The 25,498-nt window shown below is 36.7% G+C and overlaps 1 protein-coding gene across 1 annotated transcript in view; it reads left to right on the forward strand.

The window, feature by feature from the left end:
* Positions 1-5,871: 5,871 nt before the first annotated feature.
* Positions 5,872-25,498, forward strand: part of SEMA3A (semaphorin 3A) — a 554,797-nt gene continuing 535,170 nt past the window's right edge. Inside the window, exon 1 of the mRNA XM_010804145.4 lies at positions 5,872-6,162. The gene's annotated coding sequence lies outside the window, so the exon portion shown is untranslated. The remainder of the gene's footprint in view (positions 6,163-25,498) is intronic.

The following is a 25,498-nucleotide window of genomic DNA, read 5'->3' on the forward strand; positions in this document are numbered from 1 at the left end:
CTAGATAGCATATTAAAAAGCAGAGACATTACTTTGCCAACAAAGGTCCATCTAGTCAAAACTATGGTTTTTCCTGTAGTAATGTATGGATATGAGAGTTGGACCATAAAGAAAGCTGAGCACTGAATAATTGATGCTTTTGAACTGTGGTGTTAGAGAAGACTCTTGAGAGTCCCTTGGACTTCAAGGAGATCAAACCAGTCAATCCTAAAGGAAATCAGTCCTGAATATTCATTGGAAGGACTGATGCTGAAGCTGAAACTCTAGTACTTTGGCCACTGATGCAAAGAACTGACTCAGTGGAAAAGACCATGATGCTGGGAAAGATTGAAGGCATGAGAAGAAGTGGAGGACAGAAGATGAGGTGGTTGGATTGCATCACCAACTCAAAGGACATGAGTTTGAGCAAGCTCTGGGAGATGGTGATGGACAGCAAAGCCTGGTGTGCTGGAGTCCATGGGGTTGCAGGAGTCAAACATGACTGGGCAACTGAATTGAACTGAAGTTTGAAAAATATTTATGACATTGTAGTAAACTGAGTTAATATATCAGTAATTAAAGATACAGAGAAAGGCATTGAATATTTATCTTAAGCTTATACTCATCCCTTGTATTAAGCTCTAGTTAGTGATCTCATCACATTTAAATTTTACAAACAGGGATTGGAAAGCCATTTTTTAAAAATGATTTTGGGGGCAGTTAATTTGCTATTACGCAGCAATACGTGAACCATGAACTTCCTGATGTTCAAGCTGGTTTTAGAAAAAGCAGAGGAACCAGAGATCAAATTGCCAGCATCTGCTGGATCATGGAAAAAGCAAGAGAGTTCCAGAAAAACATCTATTTCTGCTTTATTGACTATGCCAAAGCCTTTGACTGTGTGGGTCACAATAAACTGTGGACAATTCTGAAAGAGATGGGAATACCACACCACCTGACCTGCCTCTTGAGAAATCTGTATGCAGGTCAGGAAGCAACAGTTAGAACTGGACATGGAACAATAGACTGGTTCCAAATAGGAAAAGGAGTATGTCAAGGCTGTATATTGTCACCCTGCTTATTTAACTTATATGCAGAGTACATCATGAGAAACGCTGGGCTGGAAGAAGCACAACCTGGAATCAAGATTTCTGGGAGAAATATCAATACCTCAGATATGCAGATGGCACCACCCTTATGGCAGAAAGTGAAGAGGAACTAAAAAGCCTCTTGATGAAAGTGAAAGTGGAGAGTGAAAAAGTTGGCTTAAAGCGCAACAAGCAGAAAAGATCACGGCACCTGGTCCCATCACTTCATGGGAAATAGATGGGAAACAGTGTCAGACTTTATTTTTCTGGGCTCCAAAATCACTGCAGATGGTGACTGCAGTCATGAAATTGAAAGATGCTTACTCCTTGGAAAGTTATGACCAACCTAGATAGCACATTCAAGAGCAGAGACATTACTTTGCCAACAAAGGTCCGTCTAGTCAAGGCTATGGTTTTTCCTGTGGTCATGTATAGATGTGAGAGTTGGACTGTGAAGAAGGCTGAGCGCCCAAGAATTGATGCTTTTGAACTGTGGTGTTGGAGGACTCTTGAGAGTCCTTTGGACTGCAAGGAGATCCAACCAGTCCATTCTGAAGGAGATCAGCCCTGGGATTGCTTTGGAAGGGATGATGCTAAAGCTGAAACTCCAGTATTTTGGCCACCTCATGCGAAGAGTTGACTCATTGGAAAAGACTCTGATGCTGGAAAGGACTGGGGGCAGGAGGAGAAGGGGACGACAGAGGATGAGATGGATGGATGGCATCACTGACTCAATGAACGTGAGTCTGGGTGAACTCCGGGAGTTGGTGATGGACAGGGAGGCCTGGCGTGCTGTGATTCATGGGGTTGCAAAGAGTTGGACACGACTGAGCGACTGAACTGAACTGAATAGAATAGTTATTTACATTGAAAAGCTTTTAAAATTCAGCAGTTTCCACTGAAGCACAAGCACATGGCATGAACATAGGAATAGAAATGGGAGTGGAATGTAAGGAGGACTAGAGTATTTCAGTAGCAGGGATAGTCCTACTCAGAGGGAAAAATGATGATCTAGTGAGAAATATAGGTCAGTGCCTGAGTTATTGCAGCAGACTCCAAGGCTGCCTTGCCTTTTTCTAATCCCTTCCAATTGATCTTTCCAAAACATATTTATCATGCCAGGTGCTTACCAGAAAACTTCCAACAATGTTTCTTTGTTCTACACAATCTTACCCCTCCCAGACATTCTCCTTGATTCCCCAATTCAAACCCTCTATTTGACAGACTGTTTTTGTCATCATTTCTGAACTGCACAGTATCCTTATCTACCTCAGAATCCATGCAGCCCACACTGTTCTCTTACTTTTCTGACCTTTCATTAAATTTATTGTCTGTATCATTCTTTCCAATCATAAACCCTCATTTAATTTATTGTGTATATATATTTTCATCTCAAGTAGTTTGTAAAATGTCTTGAGGTCAGTTGTTGGGTCTTGCTTTGCTTCTCTATGAAGTCTACATCAGTGATAGCTTATAAGAAGCATCTATTATTTGTTTAGCTGAAATAAAAACTGCCTGACACATTTTGAAGAATGATAAACCTAATCATTTTTGTTCTAGATTTTTAGTGTTTGGATTAATCGACTCACAAATATTTTGCAATAAACTTGCACATTTTCTAGTATTGCCCTAAGTAAAATTATAGGGTTAGTAGAACTACTTTTTTAGATCTCTTTCCTTTAATGTAAATATCCCCACCCCTCTGTTCCTTACTTCCAAACTTAGACTAACTTTGCCCTTGCCCATACATGTTTTTTTTTTTTCCAAAATAACTCTCCTTGTTTCGGCTCCTTAGGGGGATTTATAGTATAGGACCTCAGCCAATCTGGAGCCTTTTTGATGACTCCTGTACCTTTTTTAACACAACAATTTATATTCCCCAAGAAAACTCTTTTGTCCTTTGAAGGATGTACTATATACCAGGCCGACAGGGTCAACTAGTTAACATCCTAAAGTAATCCGGCAGATAGAGAACAAATCAAGAAAATGCCCTAGGTAGTAATATTTACCTTCCCCCTAAATCACCAGCAGGGCTTCCCTGGTGGCTCAGCAATAAAGAATCTGCCTGCAACACGGGAGACCTGGGTTCCATCCTTGGATTGGGAAGATACCCTGGAGGAGGACAGGGTAACCCACTCCAGTATTCTTGCCTAGAGAATCCCATGGACAGAAGAGCCTGGCTGGCTGCAGTCCATAGGGTCGCACAAAGTTGGACACAACTAAAGCGACTGAGCAGCAGCAGCAGCAGCAGCAGCAGCAGCAGCAGCAACAAATCACCAGCATTTTTATGAAAATAAAGTTTTTGGTGAGGATGTTTTTGACCTTGATCAGAAGCATCTTTTAAGGACGATATTTTAAGATCTAAGAGGAAGAAGATGAGCGGTGTTGGAAATTGTTTCCCATGCCTCATCTCATAAAAGGAGTTGCTCCTAATTACTTGTTGAATTCTTGATTACACACCCAGTTTACAAACCTCTGTATATTTATTCAAATCTGCTCATAGAAGTATTTCCTCTGCTCTAATTTTATGCATCCTAGTCTAGTGATATTTTTTCTATACCGTTTTAATAATAGTATAAAGTCAGTAATAGAATACTTACAGTTTGAGACATACATTTCTTTTCCTAATAGATGATATTGTTGATAAATCAACAAAAATCAAACAGAGAGAGAGAGAGAAAGCCACCTTTCTCATCTTCAAGAGCTGATTCATTAGCAAAAACATCAAATTTTCTGTCCCATCTTTACCTTATATATAATTGCACCCACCTAAACCACATAATTTAATGAGCTCCTTGTGTTTTATCTTCTTAGGTTAACAAGGCCCAATATTGAAATCATGGAGTAGAAAAATTCAAGTATATGAAATATTTTAAAAGATATTCATTTAAAGTGTATTTACATTTAAACATTGATATAGTTTTACAGAATTCTGACCAGCTGCTAGGGATCAGCACAAGGGTTTATTATTATTATTATTAACTTAAACTCAGAAATAAATAGCTTGAAATTAAAATTATTTACCATTTGGGCTTTAAAATCTTGACCCGGCTGAGACATATGTTTAAAAATAGAATTAAATTTTGAATCAGATAATTTAAAATGCCATGAATTGGTTTCAATGACAGTTCAGTTCAAATATTTTAAGTAGTTGAATATATCAAATAGGAAAATGCATACACAATTTTTAACAAAATATTTTGTTACTGAGTTGGAAATGGAAGATCACTTTTGGAATTTATTATTAATCTTATATAATTAATATAACAATCTTATTAATAACAAATTCACAGATAATGTAACCATAGTAACTATCAGAGAGGTAACTGAAGCGAGGATTGTGTGTAGAAGGGACAGTGATAAACCCAATGGAAGTGGTGGGGATAAGCGATGAGAGAGTTTGGTGATGGGAAAATTCTGGTTTCTTACCTTCTTAAAAAAAGAAAAAAGCAAACAGCAAGCATTGGATCATTTGTTCATAAATTAGATAACATTTGGTATAAAGGACTCAACATTTGGTATAAAGGACTCTCTTGAGAATAGGCATATGTGATGGGTTGTTTAAAAAAAAAAAGCTGGAAATAAAGTCTGTATGCTTCTCCAAATCAAACTCAAACTTTGGTGGATAAGTTGGACTGGAAACTCTTAAGAACATTGTTTCTTGGGACATTTCCAGTATATCCCATTTTTAGTCAAGATAGAAAAAAATTCACTGTGAAAGTATTCATAGCATTGTATGTGAAACCATGAAAATATAGAAGTTTTATTTGTTTTTCCAATGAAAAATTTTGAAATCTGAAAATCTTAATTTTTGGCTGAATTTCATGAAAGAAACTTCAGGTAGTCACAGGTAAACTTTAATCTGGCTTACTGAAATACAGTTTGTTTGTTTTTTTAAATAATATGAATTGCTCTCCTATGCACTATTTCTGTAGGTGTTTCTGTACTTTATCAGTAGTATATATTTTGTTACTTGAATATTCATGTATGCTTGTAATGTCTTTAAGATATCAAAACCCTCACACGTACATACACACCCTCAGTTTGATTACTTACACACTTTTGATGCTCAAAGAGTATGACACAGACAGCCCTAAAGTTTCCATGGGTTAAATTGCTTGAGATAATATATGGTATGAGACACACCTGCAAGAGGATATTTTCCTAGCAATTGGCTTCAGTTACATCTTTAAAAAATGCCCAATTGCAGAATGTCAATCTGTTTGACAGTGTAAATCTCCTTAAAGCAATTTAATTCAGATTTAAAAAGATAACCAGGGCTTATACAGCAGAATGAGGGATCTGTTTCAAATCCATCACATTAACATTATCAGTAACCCACTATGACCCATGATTGAGTAGTTTTAATTAAGTTCAGTTAGAGTGTGTGGGGGAGGGGTCCTTCATTTAATTCTTCATTAATAGTTAAAGTGAATATTATAAATATCTTTATAACTTTCGTTGCTCAAATATCTTTCTTTTTTATTGGATTTATTGTTTTCCATGCTATAGAGCACTGCCATTTGGGGAACTCCAGTTCCCAGGAGCTTTAAGGCTACCCCACTTCCAGCACTATAAAACAGAGGCCTGCTGTTTTAATCACGCCTCTCTCTCTTTCAATGTTGTTTGCGCCCTGGTACAACCCATCTGCCTTGAATCTAGTGCTCCGCTGGGGCTGCACACATCTGCCAGCCAGACTACCTTCGTACACAATTACTCAATCCACCGTAAGGCTCTTTAATAGGAAACAAGTGTGACAACGGCAAGCCTCTTTTTTTTTTTTTTTCCTTCTGCCTCTTAAACCACAGAGTCAAATAGCTCTAATAGAGATGAAGCTTGATAGATCCGCCCAGGTGTAGGTGAAATGGTAGAGCCTCAGGGGTAATAGATGCTGTGCTCTCGGGCTGAAGTTTAGCACTTTGTCCTGACCGGCTCTCAGGCAGCAGCGCGATGGGCTGCTCCTTGTACAGTTACAAAGTCAACGTGCTTCTCACCGCTCACGTTTATGCCTAATCCGGAGGGCAACCTGGAGCTAGGTAAGGATCGGCAGAACCACCCTTTCATTTCAGCGTGCGGACAAAGGACAGCAAATGAAGTAAGTGGAAAATTTATCTTTCCTTCTTTTATTTGGGAATTAATTAGGGATGTTTACTCTCAGGGAATCCTCTGAAGACTGTGCAAAAGTGAACTAGCAAAAAAACCTGTGTTGATAACCCTGTGGATTTCCTCCGGTTTCATTTTGCAACAGTGCCTTGGCACTGTCACTGAAGCTTAGACTCCGCAAGTAACTTCCTCATTCAGAAAGTCTTGGAACTGAAATGTGGTGCTAATCATATTGCTAATTCAATCCTGTAACCTAGCATACTACCCTCTGTTTCTGGATGAAATGTCCTTTATTGCTGTCAAATGATGATGGGCAAGTGTTTTGTCATAGTTCTAAGAATAGGAAAATAATTATTTAAGAAGGCACATACTCTTCTTGAAGATGGATTTCAACTTTTACACATAGCTATTTGGTTACATCACTAATCAAACATTAATGGGAGAAATATGCTTGTAATTTTTCTTAAATGCATTCTATAGCTTGGTCCCTTACCAAAGAAGTCATCTTAAAAATTCTAAAAACAGTATTAAGCTGTAGCAGCCATGACAATGATAATGAATTTTTAAAACAAAACAAAACAAAAGGTCATTTGTCTAATAGCATAAGAAAAGATATTAAAACCAGATGTGGCAAATCTCAACTTTGACTTTTTCGTCTTTCATGCTTGGTTTCAAGCAGCCTTCACATTGCGCTTACTTTGCATTTACAACTTTAGATTCACCATTAAACTATGTTTGAACTTGAAATTCAGATTTGATCTAAGCACAGCCCCGTTCCTTGAGCCCCCTACTCCAAGTTTTACTTGGCTATGGGGAGTCTTTTTACTATTATACCATATATCCTGAATTGTGTTAACAGGCTAACTGTGGTGGACTTTTCAGGTGGAATGTCAACCAATGTGAAAGAATGTGTTTGCTGTTTACATGTATGATGTTCCATGTAGGAAATAAGCACATGGGACATACGCCCTGACAAAGATTCCAGTTATGATTCCCAAATGCAGTCCATCAAATACTGCACAAAGATGATCATGTTAAAAGAGGATACAATAAAAACTCTCAGCACATCGTATCTATTTGTAGCCTTTTGAGGTTTTATCTTATTTTCTTAATTTAGGCATTTTTTTATTTAAAAAATTTGTCTGGAATGCATTGTCATCCCAAAAGACATTTCACATGCCTAAGGTACATAGACAAGTGAAACTAGATAAAACATTGTTGCATTGTTTAAATAATTCCCCACTGGCTGCTGTTTTGTTTTTGTTTTCTAACTATTATAGATGGGGACATCATAAAATTGATGGTTTAAAAGCCATGACGGTAGAATCCTGATGACTCCTTTGTGTATTTTCAGAAATGATTTACCTTGGATAAAGTTGCTGCTATGAAAGGTTTAATTAATTACCAATAGTTAAATATATTTCTTTAACAATTGCATTTGACATTACTGATGGTGGAGTAAACGCAGTTTAAAAGTCATCCTTCATGAAATACTTTAACCGACAATTGTTGGCATTGAATAGCGGTCAATGTCTACCCCCTACAGGGAGAGAATCTAATTTCACTGTGCCTTCGCCAGAACATGAATACCACAGAGTACAGTTCGCACATGTGAATGCTGTAACCGTGTCAATGACTCCAACAAGTGCCCCTTAATGAAAGGTCAGCTATGTGATTAATAGGAAGCCAGTTTGAATGGCTGGATCTCACTTCAGCACTGCATTTAGATTTGTTTCTTCTTGATTTACTTCATTTGCCTTTCAAAGTGTAATAAAAATCAAGTGGAACTATACCACACTTTTTAAAAAAACTTCATGAAAGTGAAAGTGAAGTCGCTCAGTCGTGTCCGACTCTTTGCAACCCTGTGGACTGTAGCCCACCAGGCTCCTCCTTCCATGGGATTCTCCAGGCAAGAATACTGGAGTGGGTTGCCATTTCCTTCTCCAGGGGATCTTCCTGACCCAGGGATTGAACCCAGGTCTCCCACATTGCAGGCAGACACTTTAACCTCTGAGCCACCAGGGAAGCCTTCATAGTTGATATTATATGATAGCAACACATTGGTTAGTATCTTTAGTTCATATAAAAAATAATAATTAAATGAAAAAGTCAAACCAATTATTGAGGGCATAGGATGATGAATGAGAATTTTATTCATTAAATAGAATATATAACCTTTGCTTCAATTTCAGTTAATTTAATAAACTTTAAGAGGCACTCTGGGGGTGAAGATGGAGTGACAGAGGAAGAGTTTGATATTTTTACCTAAGATTTATTATGTTTCAGTGCTAACTATATGTTAGAAAGTGAATATAAATGCGTCACTTCTGCTGATAATTTTATGTCAGCAATAGTGAAATTTACTGAAGACTATAGCTAAATGGAATTGAAGACAGTATAAACGTGGTGACCTCCTCAGAGAAGTACTTTAGTCATCTAAAGCTTATAATGGTGGCTTAGTTATAACTATTCCAATTAAGATTTCTGCTAGAAAGCATTATGGTAAAGTCCAATTTAAAAAAAATGATTTTAAAGGGAACTGTGTTTTGCTAATAAATACCATGTTAAAACTTGTGAATTCACAAATTAGATGGTCCTTAAATAAGGACCATTTCTTTTCATTTAACTATGTGTTTTGTGTCCCTGTGGCTTTATCTGTGTGTGTTTTCAAGATTGTAATGACTAATTAAGTAATACAAATAATGTGAGTATATATAGATATATATTAGATGTGAAAATTCTATATGCTTGGAGGAAATTTTTTAGCAATCACAGGAATATATCAACTTATTCTAAGGAATATTCTGCTTTAAATAACTTTTTTTAACCTTAAATCAGCAATTACAGGATTTAATAACTCTATTTTCACTCATAATAAAGGAACTATATTACATATCAAGGCAGAAATTGTAGGAAAAAATACAATCCAATTTCAATGATCAATCAAGGAGGAAACAGTGTAGTTGACTTTATAATGGACACAGTACATCCTAGATGTCCTCCTGCCTTATCAATGATCGCAGCTGTATCTTCCACATACTGTTCTATTCAGGGTTCTATTTTTTGCTCTGAATTGGAAGCCACCTACTTCCAGATAGGGTACTAATGAATAACATGAGTTGGGAATTCCTCAAGGAACCAGACACTGTTCTGAGCATTTTGTGCACATTATTTAGTTCTTAGAGCATACCAAACCAGGTAGTTTCTATTCATGTTTGTAAATATAAAAATAGAGTGGTTTAAGGACTTGGCCAGTGTCACACAGCTAGTAGGTAGTGGAACTTGGGCTCAAATTAACTTCCTCCAAGGACAAATGTCTCCTCCAACCACTGGACTTTACTTCTCTAAAAAGTGACTTCATTTTCAGTACAGCCAATTTCATCTATGATCACTTTAAAAGGACTGCTCAATGAAAGGGATTTATAAATGGAAATAACATCCAATCAAACAATTTAAATAATTAAATGCCAATAAGCATGACCTCACTTCAAGTTACATCACTCATTCAGCACTTATAGGTGCTACTACTTGTCATAGTTTTTTATTATAGGTAAAGAAGGAGTTGCATTTACACCCTAGACATTTGGGGAAGAACTGATCCATTCACTCTTACTCATTTGCCAAATTTCCATTCCTATTAATACTGAGTCTCTGAGAAGAGTTTGTTTCCGGAGGGTATCTCCAACCACTGTTGACCACTGTTTCCAACCACTGTTGACTTTCAGAGGTGACTCTAATCACAGTGACCTCCAAAGAGAGTCACCAAAACACATTCCCCCCTCCAAGACACTGAAAAATAACAGCTCTAAGTTACTTACCCTCAGAGATTTTTAGGCCTCAGTTATTCAATAGGAACACCTGGATATTTATTTTTCTTTTTAAAGATAAAATGCTAATTGGATTTTTCCTTATCTGTGGATATATATATATATTTTTGTATATATATATATTTTTTTTTTTGTCATGAGAACACAGCTTGGAAAGCACATATCTGAAAATTTTCACTTCATATACAGATTTTCCAAGGGCCTGCATCTGTGATTTCTCTATCAGCAAAACACTTTCTCCCTAAGACAGACATTCATCAATATGATTGAGAGTATTTCTTGAGAGTATTGAGAGTAGAGAGACCAAAACCAAAATATTTTTTATAAAAATGCTCTATTTCATAACAAAACTTGTATCGTTATAGACATGTATTCACCCCCTGATAAAATCAGAATATTCAGTTTAAAAAGATTTTTTCAAGTCCGTATTATTAAATTTTTAAGCCAAACATTAGTTTCTTTTATAAACACAAGTAGATTTAGGCAAGGCAAATGAAATGAACATGAGGAAATGCCTTTAAAATGTTAACAACCTCTGCCCATTTTTTTCTGAAAAAGTAGGTAGATATGTTACTATAATTCTCACATATCCTTTTGGTTTTGATAAAAGGTATTTGAAAAAGATTCTTAAATATGATTGGCATATATAAAACCATAAACTATTATACAAAAGAAAAAGAAAAACATCATTTTTTTTTCAAATTAATCTTAAGATCTTAGAAAAATTAATCCACGGTGACAAGATCTGAAAGTTCTAAATACCTTGAGGATTAATGATTACTTAAAAAACAGCAGTCAAAGACTTCTTCTGTCATTATCATTACTCAAAGAAATCAACAGCCTAGGTCCTTGAAGTTAATCTGATCCTCATAAATCCTTTTTGAATTATCCAGAAGCTGCTTTTATTTGTAGACTCAGCTTGAGTGGGAGAGCCTTCCTATCCCCTATCCCAACTCTACTTGACCCATTCCCAACCTTACTCCAGGGCACCAGTTCACAATTATTTCTGATGCTGAGTATTACTGGTTCATGTTCTGGGAAATATTAGAAATACTTAGGTCATACTTTGTGCTGGTGGACAGTTCCACCTATATCTGGTGGTTGGCTATTGTTCAGTTACTCAGTCATGTCCAATAGTTTGTGACCCTGTGGACTGCAGCATGCTAGGTTTCCCTGTCCTTCACCATCCCCTGGAGTTTGCTCAAATTCACGTCCATTGAGTTGGTGATGCCATCAAGCCATCTCATCCCCTTTTGTCCCCTTCTCCTCCTTCCTTCAATCTTTCCCAGCATCAGGGTCTTTTCCAATGAGTTGGCTGTTCGCATCAGGTGGCCAAAGTTTTGGAACTTCAGCCTCAGAATCAGTCCCTCCAATAAATGTTCCGGATTGATTTCCTTTAGGTGGTGGTTGGCCATCTCTACGCACTTCCCCAGCTTCATACATCCTGAATCCCAAGACAGCAATCAACTACAACTCAACTCATGATCCTTCCTTTTCTATGAAGGGTTCTCATTCCCAGTTTTCCTACACCTGTCAGACTCCTGGCCACCTTGTTTCTATTTCTGTAGCCAATATCCAAGAGTTCTTGGTTTCTGTTCCTGCTTAGCAATACATATTCTCTTCATTTTAGGCCCATTGAAACCTGTAACCTATTTTGAGCAGGACATGAAGTTTTCATTTTGTAATAAAGTACTATTTATCATAGCTCTATGTTTAAAGTATGTTTTGTTAAAATATTTTAAATATGTTAAAGCTCTGTCTGTAGGCTTCCTGATAGGCTTATGTTTAAAGTAAAAGTTGCAGGTGTGACTAACTCAAGAATTCAGAGACATCTAATTAGCAGACAACTTCATTTTGTTTTATTCCTTAATATTGTACATTCAAATCTGGATGAATAGCAGAAAGAGATGATTAGTTTTCTATTGGTATTACTATTAGAAGTTTGAGGTTTTTGACTCTGTTTCTGGCCAGATGTGCTGATATGCTTAAATTTTACATGCTAGATAATCATTTTCCCAATAAATAGTATTTTCAATCATTCTAGAGTTTATTCTCCCTAGATTAAACCTATGCTATTAATTGTGTGTATACATTTTAGCATTTTAATTACACTTGACTCAATTATAAATCTAAAATTCTGCATAAGTGGGTCACTGAATGTGAAGTAAAACACTGGGGTGAGATACTGTTTTTGACAATTTGTAGTTCATTTTCCAAATGTGGAGAATGTGCATGATGTGACATTTTGGTGATTTACATGTGGAAGAATTTTGCAAAGTTCTTTGTAAAGTTTCCAGGAAGAATTTTGAAATTTTATCATATGACAAAAACATATGAAAAGGCACAAATCATATATATGAGGCTTCACACAAGACTACCAGGCTTTTAAAAGGATTTTGTATGTAGTGCAGCACTATATGTTTGATGTAATTTTTATATCACAGAAAGCTTAATATTTATCTTCTCCCTTTGATTAAAATATATTTCAATGATGTTTAATCAGAAAACTTGTATCTGAATCTGAGTTACACTTAACAGTAAGTTTAAATAAATAATTATTTCCTGGGCCAAACAACAAGCATTCTCAAACCTTTTTCCAAATTGTAAATTTAATGAAGAATTCATATTCGATTATTCTCATTTCTTAATGTGTCCCTTCCTTGCCCAATTTTGAATAAGTAATGAAAGAAAGTAGATAATTGAAAAAAGTGTTTACAATTGAAGATGGCTCATTTTTACCATGGGTAAAATTTTTCTAGTGATTCTAATTTTTGTCAGAAGAATAGAGCTAAACAGTTCATAAAAGATCAAATTGTCATGAAAAAGGGGAAAGCATGTTGTTAGTCCTTTATCCACAGGTAGATAATGTGAAGTTTGAGAAGATTAATTTAAGGATCGTATGTGTGCTCAGTTGCTCAGTCATTTCCAACTCTTTGTGACCCCATGAACTGTAACTCACCAGACTCCTCTGTTCACGGAATTTTCCAGGCGAGAATAGTGGAGCTGTTTGACATTTCCCACTCCAAGGTATCTTCCCAAAAAGGAATAGACCCTGGGTCTCTTGTATCTTCCTGCATTGGCAGGTGGATTCTTTATCACTTTGCCACCTGGGAAGTCCCCAGTTTAAGGAGTAGTATTGCATATGTCTATCCTGTCTACAAAAGCATACCTCACTTTATGGTTCCAGTTATTGCAGAGACCTGATGTCATTTGTTGTTTTGGTTTTGTTTCTAAAACATTTTAAGCATTTCTGCCTTCTCTGTAAACTTTAAACACTATACACACATACACACCAACCAATTTTGAAGGGTTGAAAAATGTCTAGATTCATTAATTAAAATATCTGAGGAATTTTTGTGTCCTTTATATTTGACTAAATTAGAAAGGTAAAGACTACACTTTGATGGACTAAAACTCAGAGTCAATTATATAGCTGCTTAATATAAACAAGGCTTTATATGAGATAGGCATAGAATTGCTTCCAGAGCTCAGTATACTATAATAGTTCTGGAGAAACACTTTTGACATGGGAAGAGGCTAATAGGGCCCATCATGGCACATCAGCTGTGGCCACAGTGGTAACGTTATATGTGACCACACATGAGGTAAACATGCCTTTGGGGAAGGATGTGAAGTGGCAGGAAGGAAGCAGTGTAACGAGCAGATGATATCTTTTGAGTTCCTATAACATAATCATTAGCATTTAAGAATTAACTCCAGCTATTTTTATCTGAAAGGACTATGGGTTGGACAGTTTTAGAGCATCTTGAGTACTTTTATTACTGTGGTTGTCAGTGTTAATTACTGGATTTTAAAAGTACTACTAAGAAGTTTAAATAGTGATACTTAAGTAAATGAATGCTAAGAAACTATATGCATTCAGGTTGAATCCATTAGTTTACTGTTTAGTAACAGATATTAACTATACAGTTATTATAAAATATGTGTACATTGTCTTATAATGTGTAGATAATTTACCAAAAGTTCATAGGTTTTACTTGCCATAAGTTCAAATTAACAGTATGACCATGGTCATGTCTTTAATTACACTACCTCAAAAATTTCAACCATAAAACAAAAAGTTTGAAATAGATGATGTATATAGTTCCTCTTATGACTAACTTTTAATATTTTTCATATATATTACTTCATTTATGATATTTAACATTAATCAATAGTAGTACATAAAACATAATTTAACAGTAAACTTTTCGTGAAAAAATTACTCTTACAAACATATATGTTGATTTTTAAAGTTTATTTTTATGATACATTTTAAAGGACTTGGTCAATCTTGACTGAATTAATAAAGTCTTGAGTAATTAAATATCCTCAAGTTACTTAAATGTTAAAAAATGAGGGCATTGATTCAGTTAATTTTGCTAGTTAGCTTCTGTTAAGTACTTATCATGAATTAAGGAATTCAAATGCATTTCTTGGACTTTAAATAGATGATAATTTGGCTTTTTTCTATTAAAGATAATTTTTTATTCTGTCAAGCCATAGACATCATAATCAAATGGAGGTGGTACAATGTAATTAGCTGAAAATAGTTAACATAATTTATCTTTAATTATGTATAATAAGAAAAAAAACATGAAACCATATTAAGGATGCTATTTCTTAAAGAAATATGAAAATGTATTATTATTTCATATTCCTTTTTGAAATCAAAATTATAAATCTTTAGAAAATTTCTCAGATGTGTACAGAATTTCTGTTACATGTTTTTTCTATTCATTGCGCTTTTTATTTGAAATATTAAGTTTTAATATCAACTCTCTTAATTTGGGGCTTCAAAATCTTCAGATTTCCAGTTTCTGCAGAACCTGAACTTGTGCCCAAAGCACAGTTTTCAGTTCAACGATCTCTATGCTCCAAAATAGCCTTTATTCTTCGGCTAGCTATCGTTATTCATTGTCCTCCTCCTGGTAACTCCTAAATCAAAGCACTCATTCCACTGGTGTAGTAATGACAGCTAGCCAATTTACACAGACACAGCAGATTGAAAGTACAGTTTGGATACCTCTAATTAATAAAATTTCACCCTTTCCGAGGTGTTTACATTTTATTAAAAGCTTGGCTCTAATTCAAAAAGGGTCTCTAATGTTTTAGCTTCAGAAAAATTCACAAATTCTTGAATTTCAGAAACAGGGCTGAGCACCCTTCCATTCCACCTCTGAGTGACCTTCTGCCTCAGGCAGGCCCTGACCCAGGAAGCTGTTTCCTGACCAAAACCCCCACTATCAGGAGATCAAGATCTGCTATAATTCAGTGTCAGTTTTTGGTTCTCCTTTACTTTTGTCTGATTTAAGTTCACGCCCTAAACATTTTGGGGCTTCCCTAGTGGCTGAGTCGGTAGAGAATCTGCCTGCAATGCAGGAGACCCAGGTTCAATCTCTGGATTGGGAAAATCCCCTGGAGAAGAGAATGGCTACCCACTCCAGTATTCTTGCCTGGAGAATTCCATGGACGGAGGAGTCTGGCAGGCTATAATCCATGGGGTCACAAAGAGTTGGAGATGACAGAGTGACTAACACTTTCTAAAATTCTGAAGTTAACCAAGGGGGAAGAAACTTATTGAATGAAAATATTCTTTAAGAGAAATCTTCAAATTTACTTTTAATGACTATGCGTATGTAAGAGTCTATTTTTCACCTTCTGTACCATTCCAAGGGTTCCTCCTTAGCCCCTAACCCCCACATTCTCCATCCCTAGCATATATTTCAAAATCAGTTGGAAATACAGGGGGAGTGAAAAAAAATTTTAAAAATACAATATACTCTGTCTGAATGTTGCTAATTGAGTGAAAGTGAGGCTGCTCAATGTTGCCAGTGGCTACTGCGGAGATGAACATTAATCTTGTTTAGTAAACTTCATTTATGTAATTAATCATGTTGTCATTCAGAGGTTAGTGATGGAGTTTGCCTTGGATAACTGCCGGATACTTCAGAGCCTTACACTAGCCTAAACTTTTCAGATGTGCCTCATCTAAGTAAGTTTAAATAGAAATCGAAGTTAGTGTGCTGAAGTTATTGTCTCTAGTCATTTTTGTTGTTATTGCTGTCTTGCTTTAAACTGATCTTGAGAGTTTCCATGTAAAAAGAACTGTAAAGCTTTGCCAAATACAAGTCTGTGTGCCTGATGCACAGTGAAATGAAATAAACCAAAAGTTGAAGTTAGGAGCCGAGGCTTATTGTAGGGCCAAGCAAGGGGATTGGGTAGCTAAGCTCAAAAGACACAAAATCTCTGATGGTTTTCAGGGAAGCATTTTTTAACATACAAAATTTGGGCTGAGGGCTGCAGAGTCTGTGACATTCTTCTGATTGGTTGGTGGTGAGGGTAACAGGGCCATGTTCCAGGAAACATGAGCTGAGTCTGAAGTTACCATCCCCACCTGGGTAGGGACTTTTGTTGTTTTTCAGTCATTCAGTCATGTTTGATTCTTTGCAACCCCATGGACTGCAGCACACCAGGCTTCCCAGTCCTTCACTATCTCCTGGAATTTGCTCAAACTCCTGTCCATAGTATCGGTGTTGCCATCCAACTATCTTTGTCATCCCCTTCTCCCACTGCCTTCAGTCTTTTCCAGATCAGAGTCTTTTCTAATGACTCAACTCTTCACATCAGGTGGCTGAAGCTGAAGTATTGGAACTTCAGCTTCAGCATCAGTACTTTTTTTTAGGATTGATCTTCTTTAGGATTGACTGGTTTGACTCTTTTCTGTCCAAAGGACTTTCAAGGGTTTTCTCAGAGACCACAGTTCAAAAGCATCAATTCTTCCATACTCAGCCTTCTTTCAACTCTCACATAAATACATGACAACTGAAAAAACCATAGCTTTGACTATATGGACTTTTGTCGGCAAAGCAGTGTCTCGGCTCTTTAATATGCTGTCTAGGTTTGTCATAGCTTTTCTTCCAAGGAGTAAGCGTCTTTTAATTCCATGGCTACAGTTATCATCCACAGTGATTTTGGAGCCTAAGAAAATAAAGTCTGTCACTATTTCCATTGTTTCCCCGAAAATTTGCTGTGAATGATGGGACCGGATGCCAAGATCTTTGTTTTTTGAATGCTGAGTTTTAAGCCAGCTTTCTTACTCTCCTCTTTTGCCTTCATCAAGAGGCTTTCTGGTCCTCTTTACTTACTGCCATTAGGGTGGTATCATCTGTATATCTTAAGTTATTGATATTTCTCCCAGCAATCTTGATTCCAGCTTGTGCTTCTTCCAGCCCAGCATTTCTCATGATGTACTCTGCATAGAAGTTAAATAAGCAGGGTGACAATATCCAATCTTGACATCCTTTCCCAATTTTGAACCAGTCCATTGCTCCATGTTCAGTTCTAACTGTTGCTTCTTGACCTGCACACAGATTTCTCAGGAGGCAGGTCAGGTGGTCTCATATTCCTATCTCTTGAAGAATTTTCCACGGTTTGTTGTGATCCACACAGTCAAAGGCTTTAGCATAGTCAATGAAGCAGAAGTAGATGCTTTTCTGGAATTCTCTTGCTTTTTCTACGATCCAAAGGATGTTGGCAATTTGATCTCTGGTTCCTCTGCCTTTTCTAAATCCACCTTGAACATCTGGAAGTTCTCAGTTGACACACTATTTAAGTATAGCTTGAAGAATTTTGAGCATTACCTTGCTACCATGTAAAATGAGTACAATTGTGCAACAGCTGGAGCATTCTTAGGCATTCCTAGTCTTCAGGATTGAAATGAAAATTGACCTTTCCCAGTTCTATGGCCACTGCTGAGTTTTCCAATTTTGCTAGCACATGTAGTGCAGCACTTTAACAACATCATCTTTTAGGATTTGAAATAGTTCAGCTGGAATCCCATCACCTCCACTAGCTTTGTTTGTACTGATGCTTTCTAATTACCACTTGAATTTGCACTCCAGGATATCTGGTCCTAGGGGAGTGATCACACCATCGTGGTTATCTGGGTTATTAATCTCTTTTTGTATAGTTCTGTGTATCTTGCCACCTCTTCTTGTCACTTCCATTGTATAATCATAAGGGATTTGACTTGGATCATATTGAATGGCCTAGTGTTTTTCCTTACTTTCTTCAGTTTAACTGAATTTTGCAATGAGGAGTTCATGATCTGAGCCACAGTCAGCCCTCAGTCTTATTTTTGCTGCCTGTATAGAGCTTCTCTATCTTTGGCTGTAAAGAGTATAATCAGTCTGATTTCGATATTGACCATCTGGTGATGTCCATATGTAGAGTTGTCTCTTGTGTAGTTTGTAGAGTGAAGAGGTGGCCTTACTTCCTCAGTAAAACTCATTGTTACATATATTCCTTGAGGAGGAACCAGGATCCTGTTTTCTTCTTTGCACTGTTTCTTGATTGCTTCTCTTTTGTTTTTGCCTTCCCTTACTTCTTAGAAACTGTTTGAGTTGGTCCCTTGGTGAAACTCAGGGATGGTCTAGGGGGCGGAAACCTTTTTCCTACAAATAAGAAACAGTGAACAAGGAAAGGCATTTGTACTCAGGAGGGCCCCACTCAAAAGGAGTATTTTTATCTATTGAACTTTACTTATTAATATTAGTGCTAAATTGTTCATGCACTCTTTATCTTCTGCTCGGTAGTATACCTTCCTGCTTTGAATTTTGTAACATGTATCTTCATTGTTGTTGTTGTTGTTTAGTTGATAATTCATGTCTGATTCTTTTGCAGTCCCATGGACTGTAGCCCACCAGGCTCCTCTGTCCATGGAATTCCCAACCCAGGGAATGAACTTGCATCTCCCACATTGGCTGATGGGTTTTTTACCACTGTGCCACCAGGGAAGGCCATAACATGTATTACCTGTGTCATTTACTTTATAGCTCTTTGTACTGAGAACTTCATATTTCCATATCTGGTTCCATTCCCTGCTAGAGGATAAACTTCATGGACACAGGCCATGGCTTCTATGTGCTACACTGTCATGACAAAGTAGGTGTTCACTAAATTCTTGATAGAGAATGGGCAATTCTGCTCCGTAAATGTAGATTGAAGGGTCTTTACCTTCATTCTCTATGCTTCATTTTCTGTTTAATTGGCTATTAGCTGGAACTGATTGATAGACATGAAGACTTTTTTTAAGAGAATTGGCAGCTATGTAAATATAGCACTTAACCTTAAGCACTCAGCCATTAACCTTAATCACTGTCCATTAACCTTAAAGCACCCCAGGTTTCTCCCTTTACAATCCCCCAAAGCAGACCCCCTGAATGCATTTTTGTAGCATGGAAAAGAATCTTAGTAGAATGCTTTTATTGTTCTGTGAGTGGCTATAAAAACATATTTGAAAGAGAACATTTGACTCCATTTCTTTGCCTAGATAGTAATTTATTTTCCAGGTGTTCAAAGATTCAAAATTGGAAAATTATTTTGAGGAGCTTGTTAGTATATATTTGAGAAAAAGACAAAACAATGCTTTTTTTAAATGAACCACTTATAAGGTTTATAATCACTGCAGTGTCATATCACTTTCTAAAAACCTATAAATTTATGAAAAAATAAATAAACTTTTCCTATAGTTCTTGCTAAAATCTTATTTAGTATTAACTCCAGACATGGAAAAATAACCAGTTATTTCAAGAATAATGACTGCCTGAAATATATTCTATCCAATTTCAGATAATAACCAAGAGAAGGCTAAATGGAATTTTTTCTTTAAAAACAATGCTTTAAATTTGTTCTTGGAAGTTTTCTTGTTTATAGATATAACCAATACTGTTGAAATAATAGCACCCATTTTCACAATCCTTTGTAGTCTGCAAAATTTATATTTTCTCTTTTGGGTGTCTCAGGAGAAGTATGTATAATAGCAATAATTGTTATTGGAAAGAAAATGTTGTGTTAATTAATGTATTCCAATTCATTGTGTTTGTTTTATATTGTGGCTTTATTTTTGCCAAGATATACATTCACAACCCTTATAAATGTAGTAAAATAATGTTACAAATTTGCAAAAAGTTTTGTATGTAATTTTATATGCAGTTTTGTTTTACAGCTTCAGTCTTAAAAGGAAAACAATAAGTCAGAGAAGTTCTCATTGTATTCTGAACGTAATACATCTTAGGATGGTGGCTGGGGCTGAAGGAGGCACAAAGAGCACCTTGCTGTATTCAGGAAAGCAACTTGATACTAATGGACTGATTATTTTTAGATTTGCAAAAGTGCTCAGTTTTGCTGCAAGTCCCAGAGGGAACTGATACTAGGATGTGTGAGCAACTGAGGGCAGAGTAGGGTCTCCTTTACAACTGCATTTCAAGGCACATTTTATGAATGTGAAATCTCATTGGAAAAACAAGCCAGTGTAACACTATGACTTCAACTCTAGAAGGATGTTACCTCAACATCAACTGGTTAGCAGTTCCCTTGGAATTTACAGTTACCTGAGAAAGAAGGTGATAGTGAGAGGGAGACTTGGCCGGAGAGTCTGAAGGAGCTCCACAAAGGCAAACCCAATCCAATACTGACCATGCGTTTTGAGAATTAATCAATAGCTTTCATAGACTTTACTCTCCATATGTTTACTTCACTCTGAGCATTTTTGTCATTTGTTCATTCATGACCCAGAGGATGCTCTTACAGGTATAAGATCCTAAGGCTGTAGCAATAAGCTGTTTTGTTTTATATTTAATAGCTTTCATATTCCCATGTCACTATATATAGCTTAGACATATCTGTATACATTAACATTGTTTTGACACAATGTAATGAAAAATATATGCAGATTTAGCTCTGACCTTGAGCAAATAACTGGAAGTAAATTTCTGTCCATCTTTGTAGACCTTTCCAATGCATACATTTATTCTTTTAGTAACATTACTTGAGGAACCTTGTTACTTCAAGTGCATTTTTTGTCATTTCTGTTATTGAATCAGTATTGTAAACATATGTGGGATGTATTTTTTAGTTATTTTATTTTTACAAACAGCAGTTACTGTTCTATAATGCTTTTTGCTTGCAGAGGGACAACTAGGAATAATACAAGTTTCTTTAAGATGAATTGAATATTAAATGCTGTCATAGAGGCTGGATACTGGAAAACTGACTAAAATGTTCTTAATTTTTCTTCCTATAGAACTTGGTTAGGAATAAGTAGTAATGGTAGCCATGTCCCTAAGTTATAAGAAATAGTTAAGTTTATGATAACACTATTAAGTGCAAATTAAACTATCTGGACATCAAGATGTTAATGTCTTACATTGGGTTCTCAGGAGCAGTTTAAAGTCTGGATTATAAAAAATGTAAATTATTTTCTATGCTTTTAATGTATCACTTTTTGGGGTATTTGTTAGTTTGCATGAGAAACACGAGATTGTAATAATTTAATAGATGAATATTTAAATAGAAAATCAGTTTACCCAGTATTAATAAAAGACAGAATTTTTATATTTGTTATGTTTATCTTTTAACTTGGGCACCTCAATGCCTTGCATATATTAGACATTCATATTATTTGTTGAATAAATTAATTATTCTGATTAAACACTGACTAATTTAATAAAGCTTAACTTCAAAGTTTATCACTCTACTGATTATTAGCTCTAAATGTTAGCTCTACATTTGAGTAGCTGCAACATATTTAAAACATTATTTTTGTAACTCACTTTTCTTTTTTTCTTATTTTTGAAAAGATTCTTAAATTTTCCATAAGGTTGACTTTATTTTCATGCTCTTCCAAAATGAATTTTAACCTAGATTTGTATTAAAACTGGAGATATTCTTATCAGGAGAGCAAAGCAGCCGATAAGATTAATGCTGAAGCATTTTAGAGAAAACTACAAAGGTAGAGGCTATTCTATAAGGAGGAATAGGGAGGAGAGCTGTTTTGCTTTGACCCTTGTGTTTCAAGTGAGAAGAGGAATGAGTGCCCAGGTAATCAGGAGTTGTGTAAGTAAATCCATATTTCTGTGCATATCACCCATCAGCTAACAAAATATTTGTTCAACTCTAATTACTTATCAAATACTGAGGAAAAGAAAATAAATAGGGATCTTTCCTTCCTACTTCCCAACTAAACCACCAGGTTGCATGTCATGTGAATTTTCTTCCTTAAAACTGTACTTGAAATTCATTTGATTTTATCTGTAAAAGAGTTAGGTCAGAGTGTCCTGCCCAGCCCAGTGAAGTCTGTTTCAACATCTATGTGACTGCATTTTCTCACTTGATATTTTTTTAAACATTAAGTAGGAAGGAATTTAAGAAAATGGCATCTGTTTCATATGGGTTTTTCAACCTTAAGACAAGAAGTCAACACACCAACCATCACTCTAAAACCAATGACAAGAAACAGTATAACAACTCATCACATGCACAGACACCCTTGCACCAAATGAACAAACAAACACACAGCAGATATAAAAAGCAAACCAACTGCAAAAACAATTTCTGCCTCTCTAACAACTCGTTGCAAAATAAATCTCCAATTGAATGTGTATTATCAAAATACACTTTAACCAGGGAGTGTGAAAGGGGCTATACCTCGCTGCCCGGCCCCCGCAACACTCCTGGGACGCAGCACTCCTGGGGGTGGGGGTGAGAACTCTGGCGCCTTGAGCCCATCTGAGGCCTTCTGAAAGAAAAATGATGTCACAGATGTTTCACTGTTTTTTCCTCATCCTCTTTATTTCATTCTCTTGTGCTGTTAAAGATTTTGCCTCTCTTTCCAGTCTCTTCTCATTTTTTTAAACTTCTCACATTTCTCCAATGCTCTCTGATTCCTTTAAACAGAGGGACAGTTCTCCTGACCCAGTATAAACATTCATTCCCACTGGTCCTTTGTACTTTTTTCTCAATTTTTTGTCATGGACGGGGCTTTTCCCCCCAGGGTAAACGTGCAGGTGTAGGGATCATCACCTATACTTGCCCTACCTAGGGATTTGCTGAAAAACACTGGCTATTAATTAGCATTTTATGATGTGCTTTGCACCCTTCAGAGGAAACTATGTAAGTGCCAAATAGTAATAATTCAGCTCTCTTCTCTCCTTCGGGTTCTGTATGCACCAGTTCTCACCCTCCTGAGGAGGAAAAAGGTCGTATACCTTATTATACCTACCTACAAGATAACACTATCAAGTGTAAAAGCTGCTACAAAGAGGAATAGTTGTACTCATTTCAAAATGATTTTTAATACTTCTCTGGAAAAAAAGAGCAGTCAGCATAACTGTTAGAGGAGGAAAGTACACCACCCACCCACCCCACCAGGCCCAGAATTCTATGCAGTCTGAGCAGGGAGCAGAATTTCTCACCTGTGCTTCCTGTAGTCCTTTCACAATCTGGGAAATCATTTCTATCCTTTATTGTGCTCATCTTTGCATGAAATGTTTCCTGTTGTCTCTAATTTTCTTGAATAGATCTCTAGTGTTTCCCATTCTATTGTTTTCCTCTATTTCTTTGCGTTGATCACTGAGAAAGACTTTCTTAACTCTCCTTGCTATTCTTTGGAACTCTGCATTCACATGGGTCAATCTCTTTCCCTTTCTCCTTTGCCTTTAGCTTCTCTTCCTTTCTCAGCTATTTGTAAGGTCTAGTCAGACAACCATTTTGCCTTTTTGCATTTCTTTTTCTTGGGGATGGTCTTGATCACTGCCTCCTGTGTAATGTTCTTAACCTCCATCCATAGTTCTTCAGGCACTCTGTCTATCAGATCTAATTCCTTGAATCTATTTGCCACTTCCACTGTATGATGGTAAGGGTCATACCTGATTTGATTTAGGTCATACCTGAATGGCCCAGTGGTTTTCCCTACTTTCTTCAATTTAAGTCTGAATTTGGCAATAAGGAGTTCATGATCTGGGCCACAGTCAGCTCCCAGTCTTGTTTTGGTTGACTGTATAGAGCTTCTCCATCTTTGGCTGCAAGGAATATAATCAGTCTGATTTCGGTATTGACCATCTGGTGATGTCCATGTGTAGAGTCTTCTCTTGTGTTGTTGGAAGAGGGTGTTTGCTATGACCAGTGTGTTCTCTTGGCAGAACTCTGCTAACTTTGACCTGCTTTGCTTTGTACTCCAAAGCCAAATTTACCTTTTATTCCAGGTAGCTTTTGGCTTCCTACTTTTGCATTCCAGTCCTCTATAATGAAGAAGACATTTTTTTGCGTGTTAGTTCTAGAAGGTCTTGTAGGTCTTCATAGAACCATTCAACTTCAGCTTCTTCAGCATTACTGGTTGGGGCATAGACTTGGATTATGGTGATATTGAATGGTTTGCCTTGGAAATGAACAGAGACCATTCTGTCATTTTTGAGATTGCATCCAAGTACTGCATTTTGAACTCTTTTGTTGACTAAGATGGCTACTCCATTTCTTCTAAGGGATTCTTGCCCACAGTAGTAGATATAATGGTCATCTGAGTTAAAGTCATGCATTGTCCATTTTAGTTCACTGATTCCTAAAATGCCATCTCCTGTTTGACTACTTCCAATTTGCCTTGATTCATGGACCTAACATTCCAGGTTCCTATGCAATATTGCTCTTTACACCATCAGACCTTGCTTCCATCACCCGTCACAACCACAACTGGGTGGTTTTTTTTTTTGCTTTGGCCCCATCTCTTCATTCTTTCTGGAGTTAAATCTCCACTCTTCTCCAGGAACATATTGGGCGCCTACCAACCTGGAGAGTTCATCATTCAGTGTCCTATCTTGTGGCCTTTTCATACTGTTCATGAGGTTCTCAAGGCAAGAATACTGAAGTGGTTTGCCATTCCCTTCTACAGTGGACCACATTTTGTCAGAAATCTAAGATCAACATTCAGAAAACAAAATCATGGCATCCAGTCCCATCATTTCATGGCAAATAGATGGGGAGACACTGGAAACAGTGAAAGACTTTATTTATTTATTTATTTATTTGGCTCCAAAATCACTGCAGATTGTGACTGCACCCATGAAATTAAAAGACGCTTGATCCTTGGAAGAAAAGCTATGACCAACCTAGACAGCATATTAAAAAGCAGAGACATTGCTTTACCAACAAAAGTTCATCTAGTCAAAGCTATGGTTTTTCCAGTAGTCATGTATGGATGTGAGAGTTGGACTATAAAGAAAGCTGAGCGCTGAAGAATTGATGCTTTTGAACTGTGGTGTTGGAGAAGACTCTTGAGAGTCCCTTGGACTGCAAGGAGATCTAACCAGTCAATCCTAAAGGAAATCAGTTCTGAATATTCATTGGAAGGACTGATGCTGAAGCTGAAACTCCAAGACTTTGGTCACCTGATTTGAAGAACCGACTCGTTAGAAAAGACCCTGATGCTAGGAAAGATTGAAGGTGGGAGGAGAAAGGGATGACAGAAGATGAGACGGTTGAATGGTATCACCGATGCGATGGACATGAATTTGAGTAGGCTCCAGGAATTGGTGATCGACAGGGAAGTCTGGTGTGCTGCAGTCCATGGGGTCGCAGAGAGTAGGACACAACTGAGTGACTGAAACAGCTTTAGGTTCACTTGTCTCAGTGATCGCCTTCACCATACAGAAAGGCCCTCTTGGTGCA

Source organism: Bos taurus, chromosome 4 (genome assembly GCF_002263795.3).
Source record: "Bos taurus isolate L1 Dominette 01449 registration number 42190680 breed Hereford chromosome 4, ARS-UCD2.0, whole genome shotgun sequence".
Taxonomy (NCBI): Eukaryota; Metazoa; Chordata; class Mammalia; order Artiodactyla; family Bovidae; genus Bos; species Bos taurus.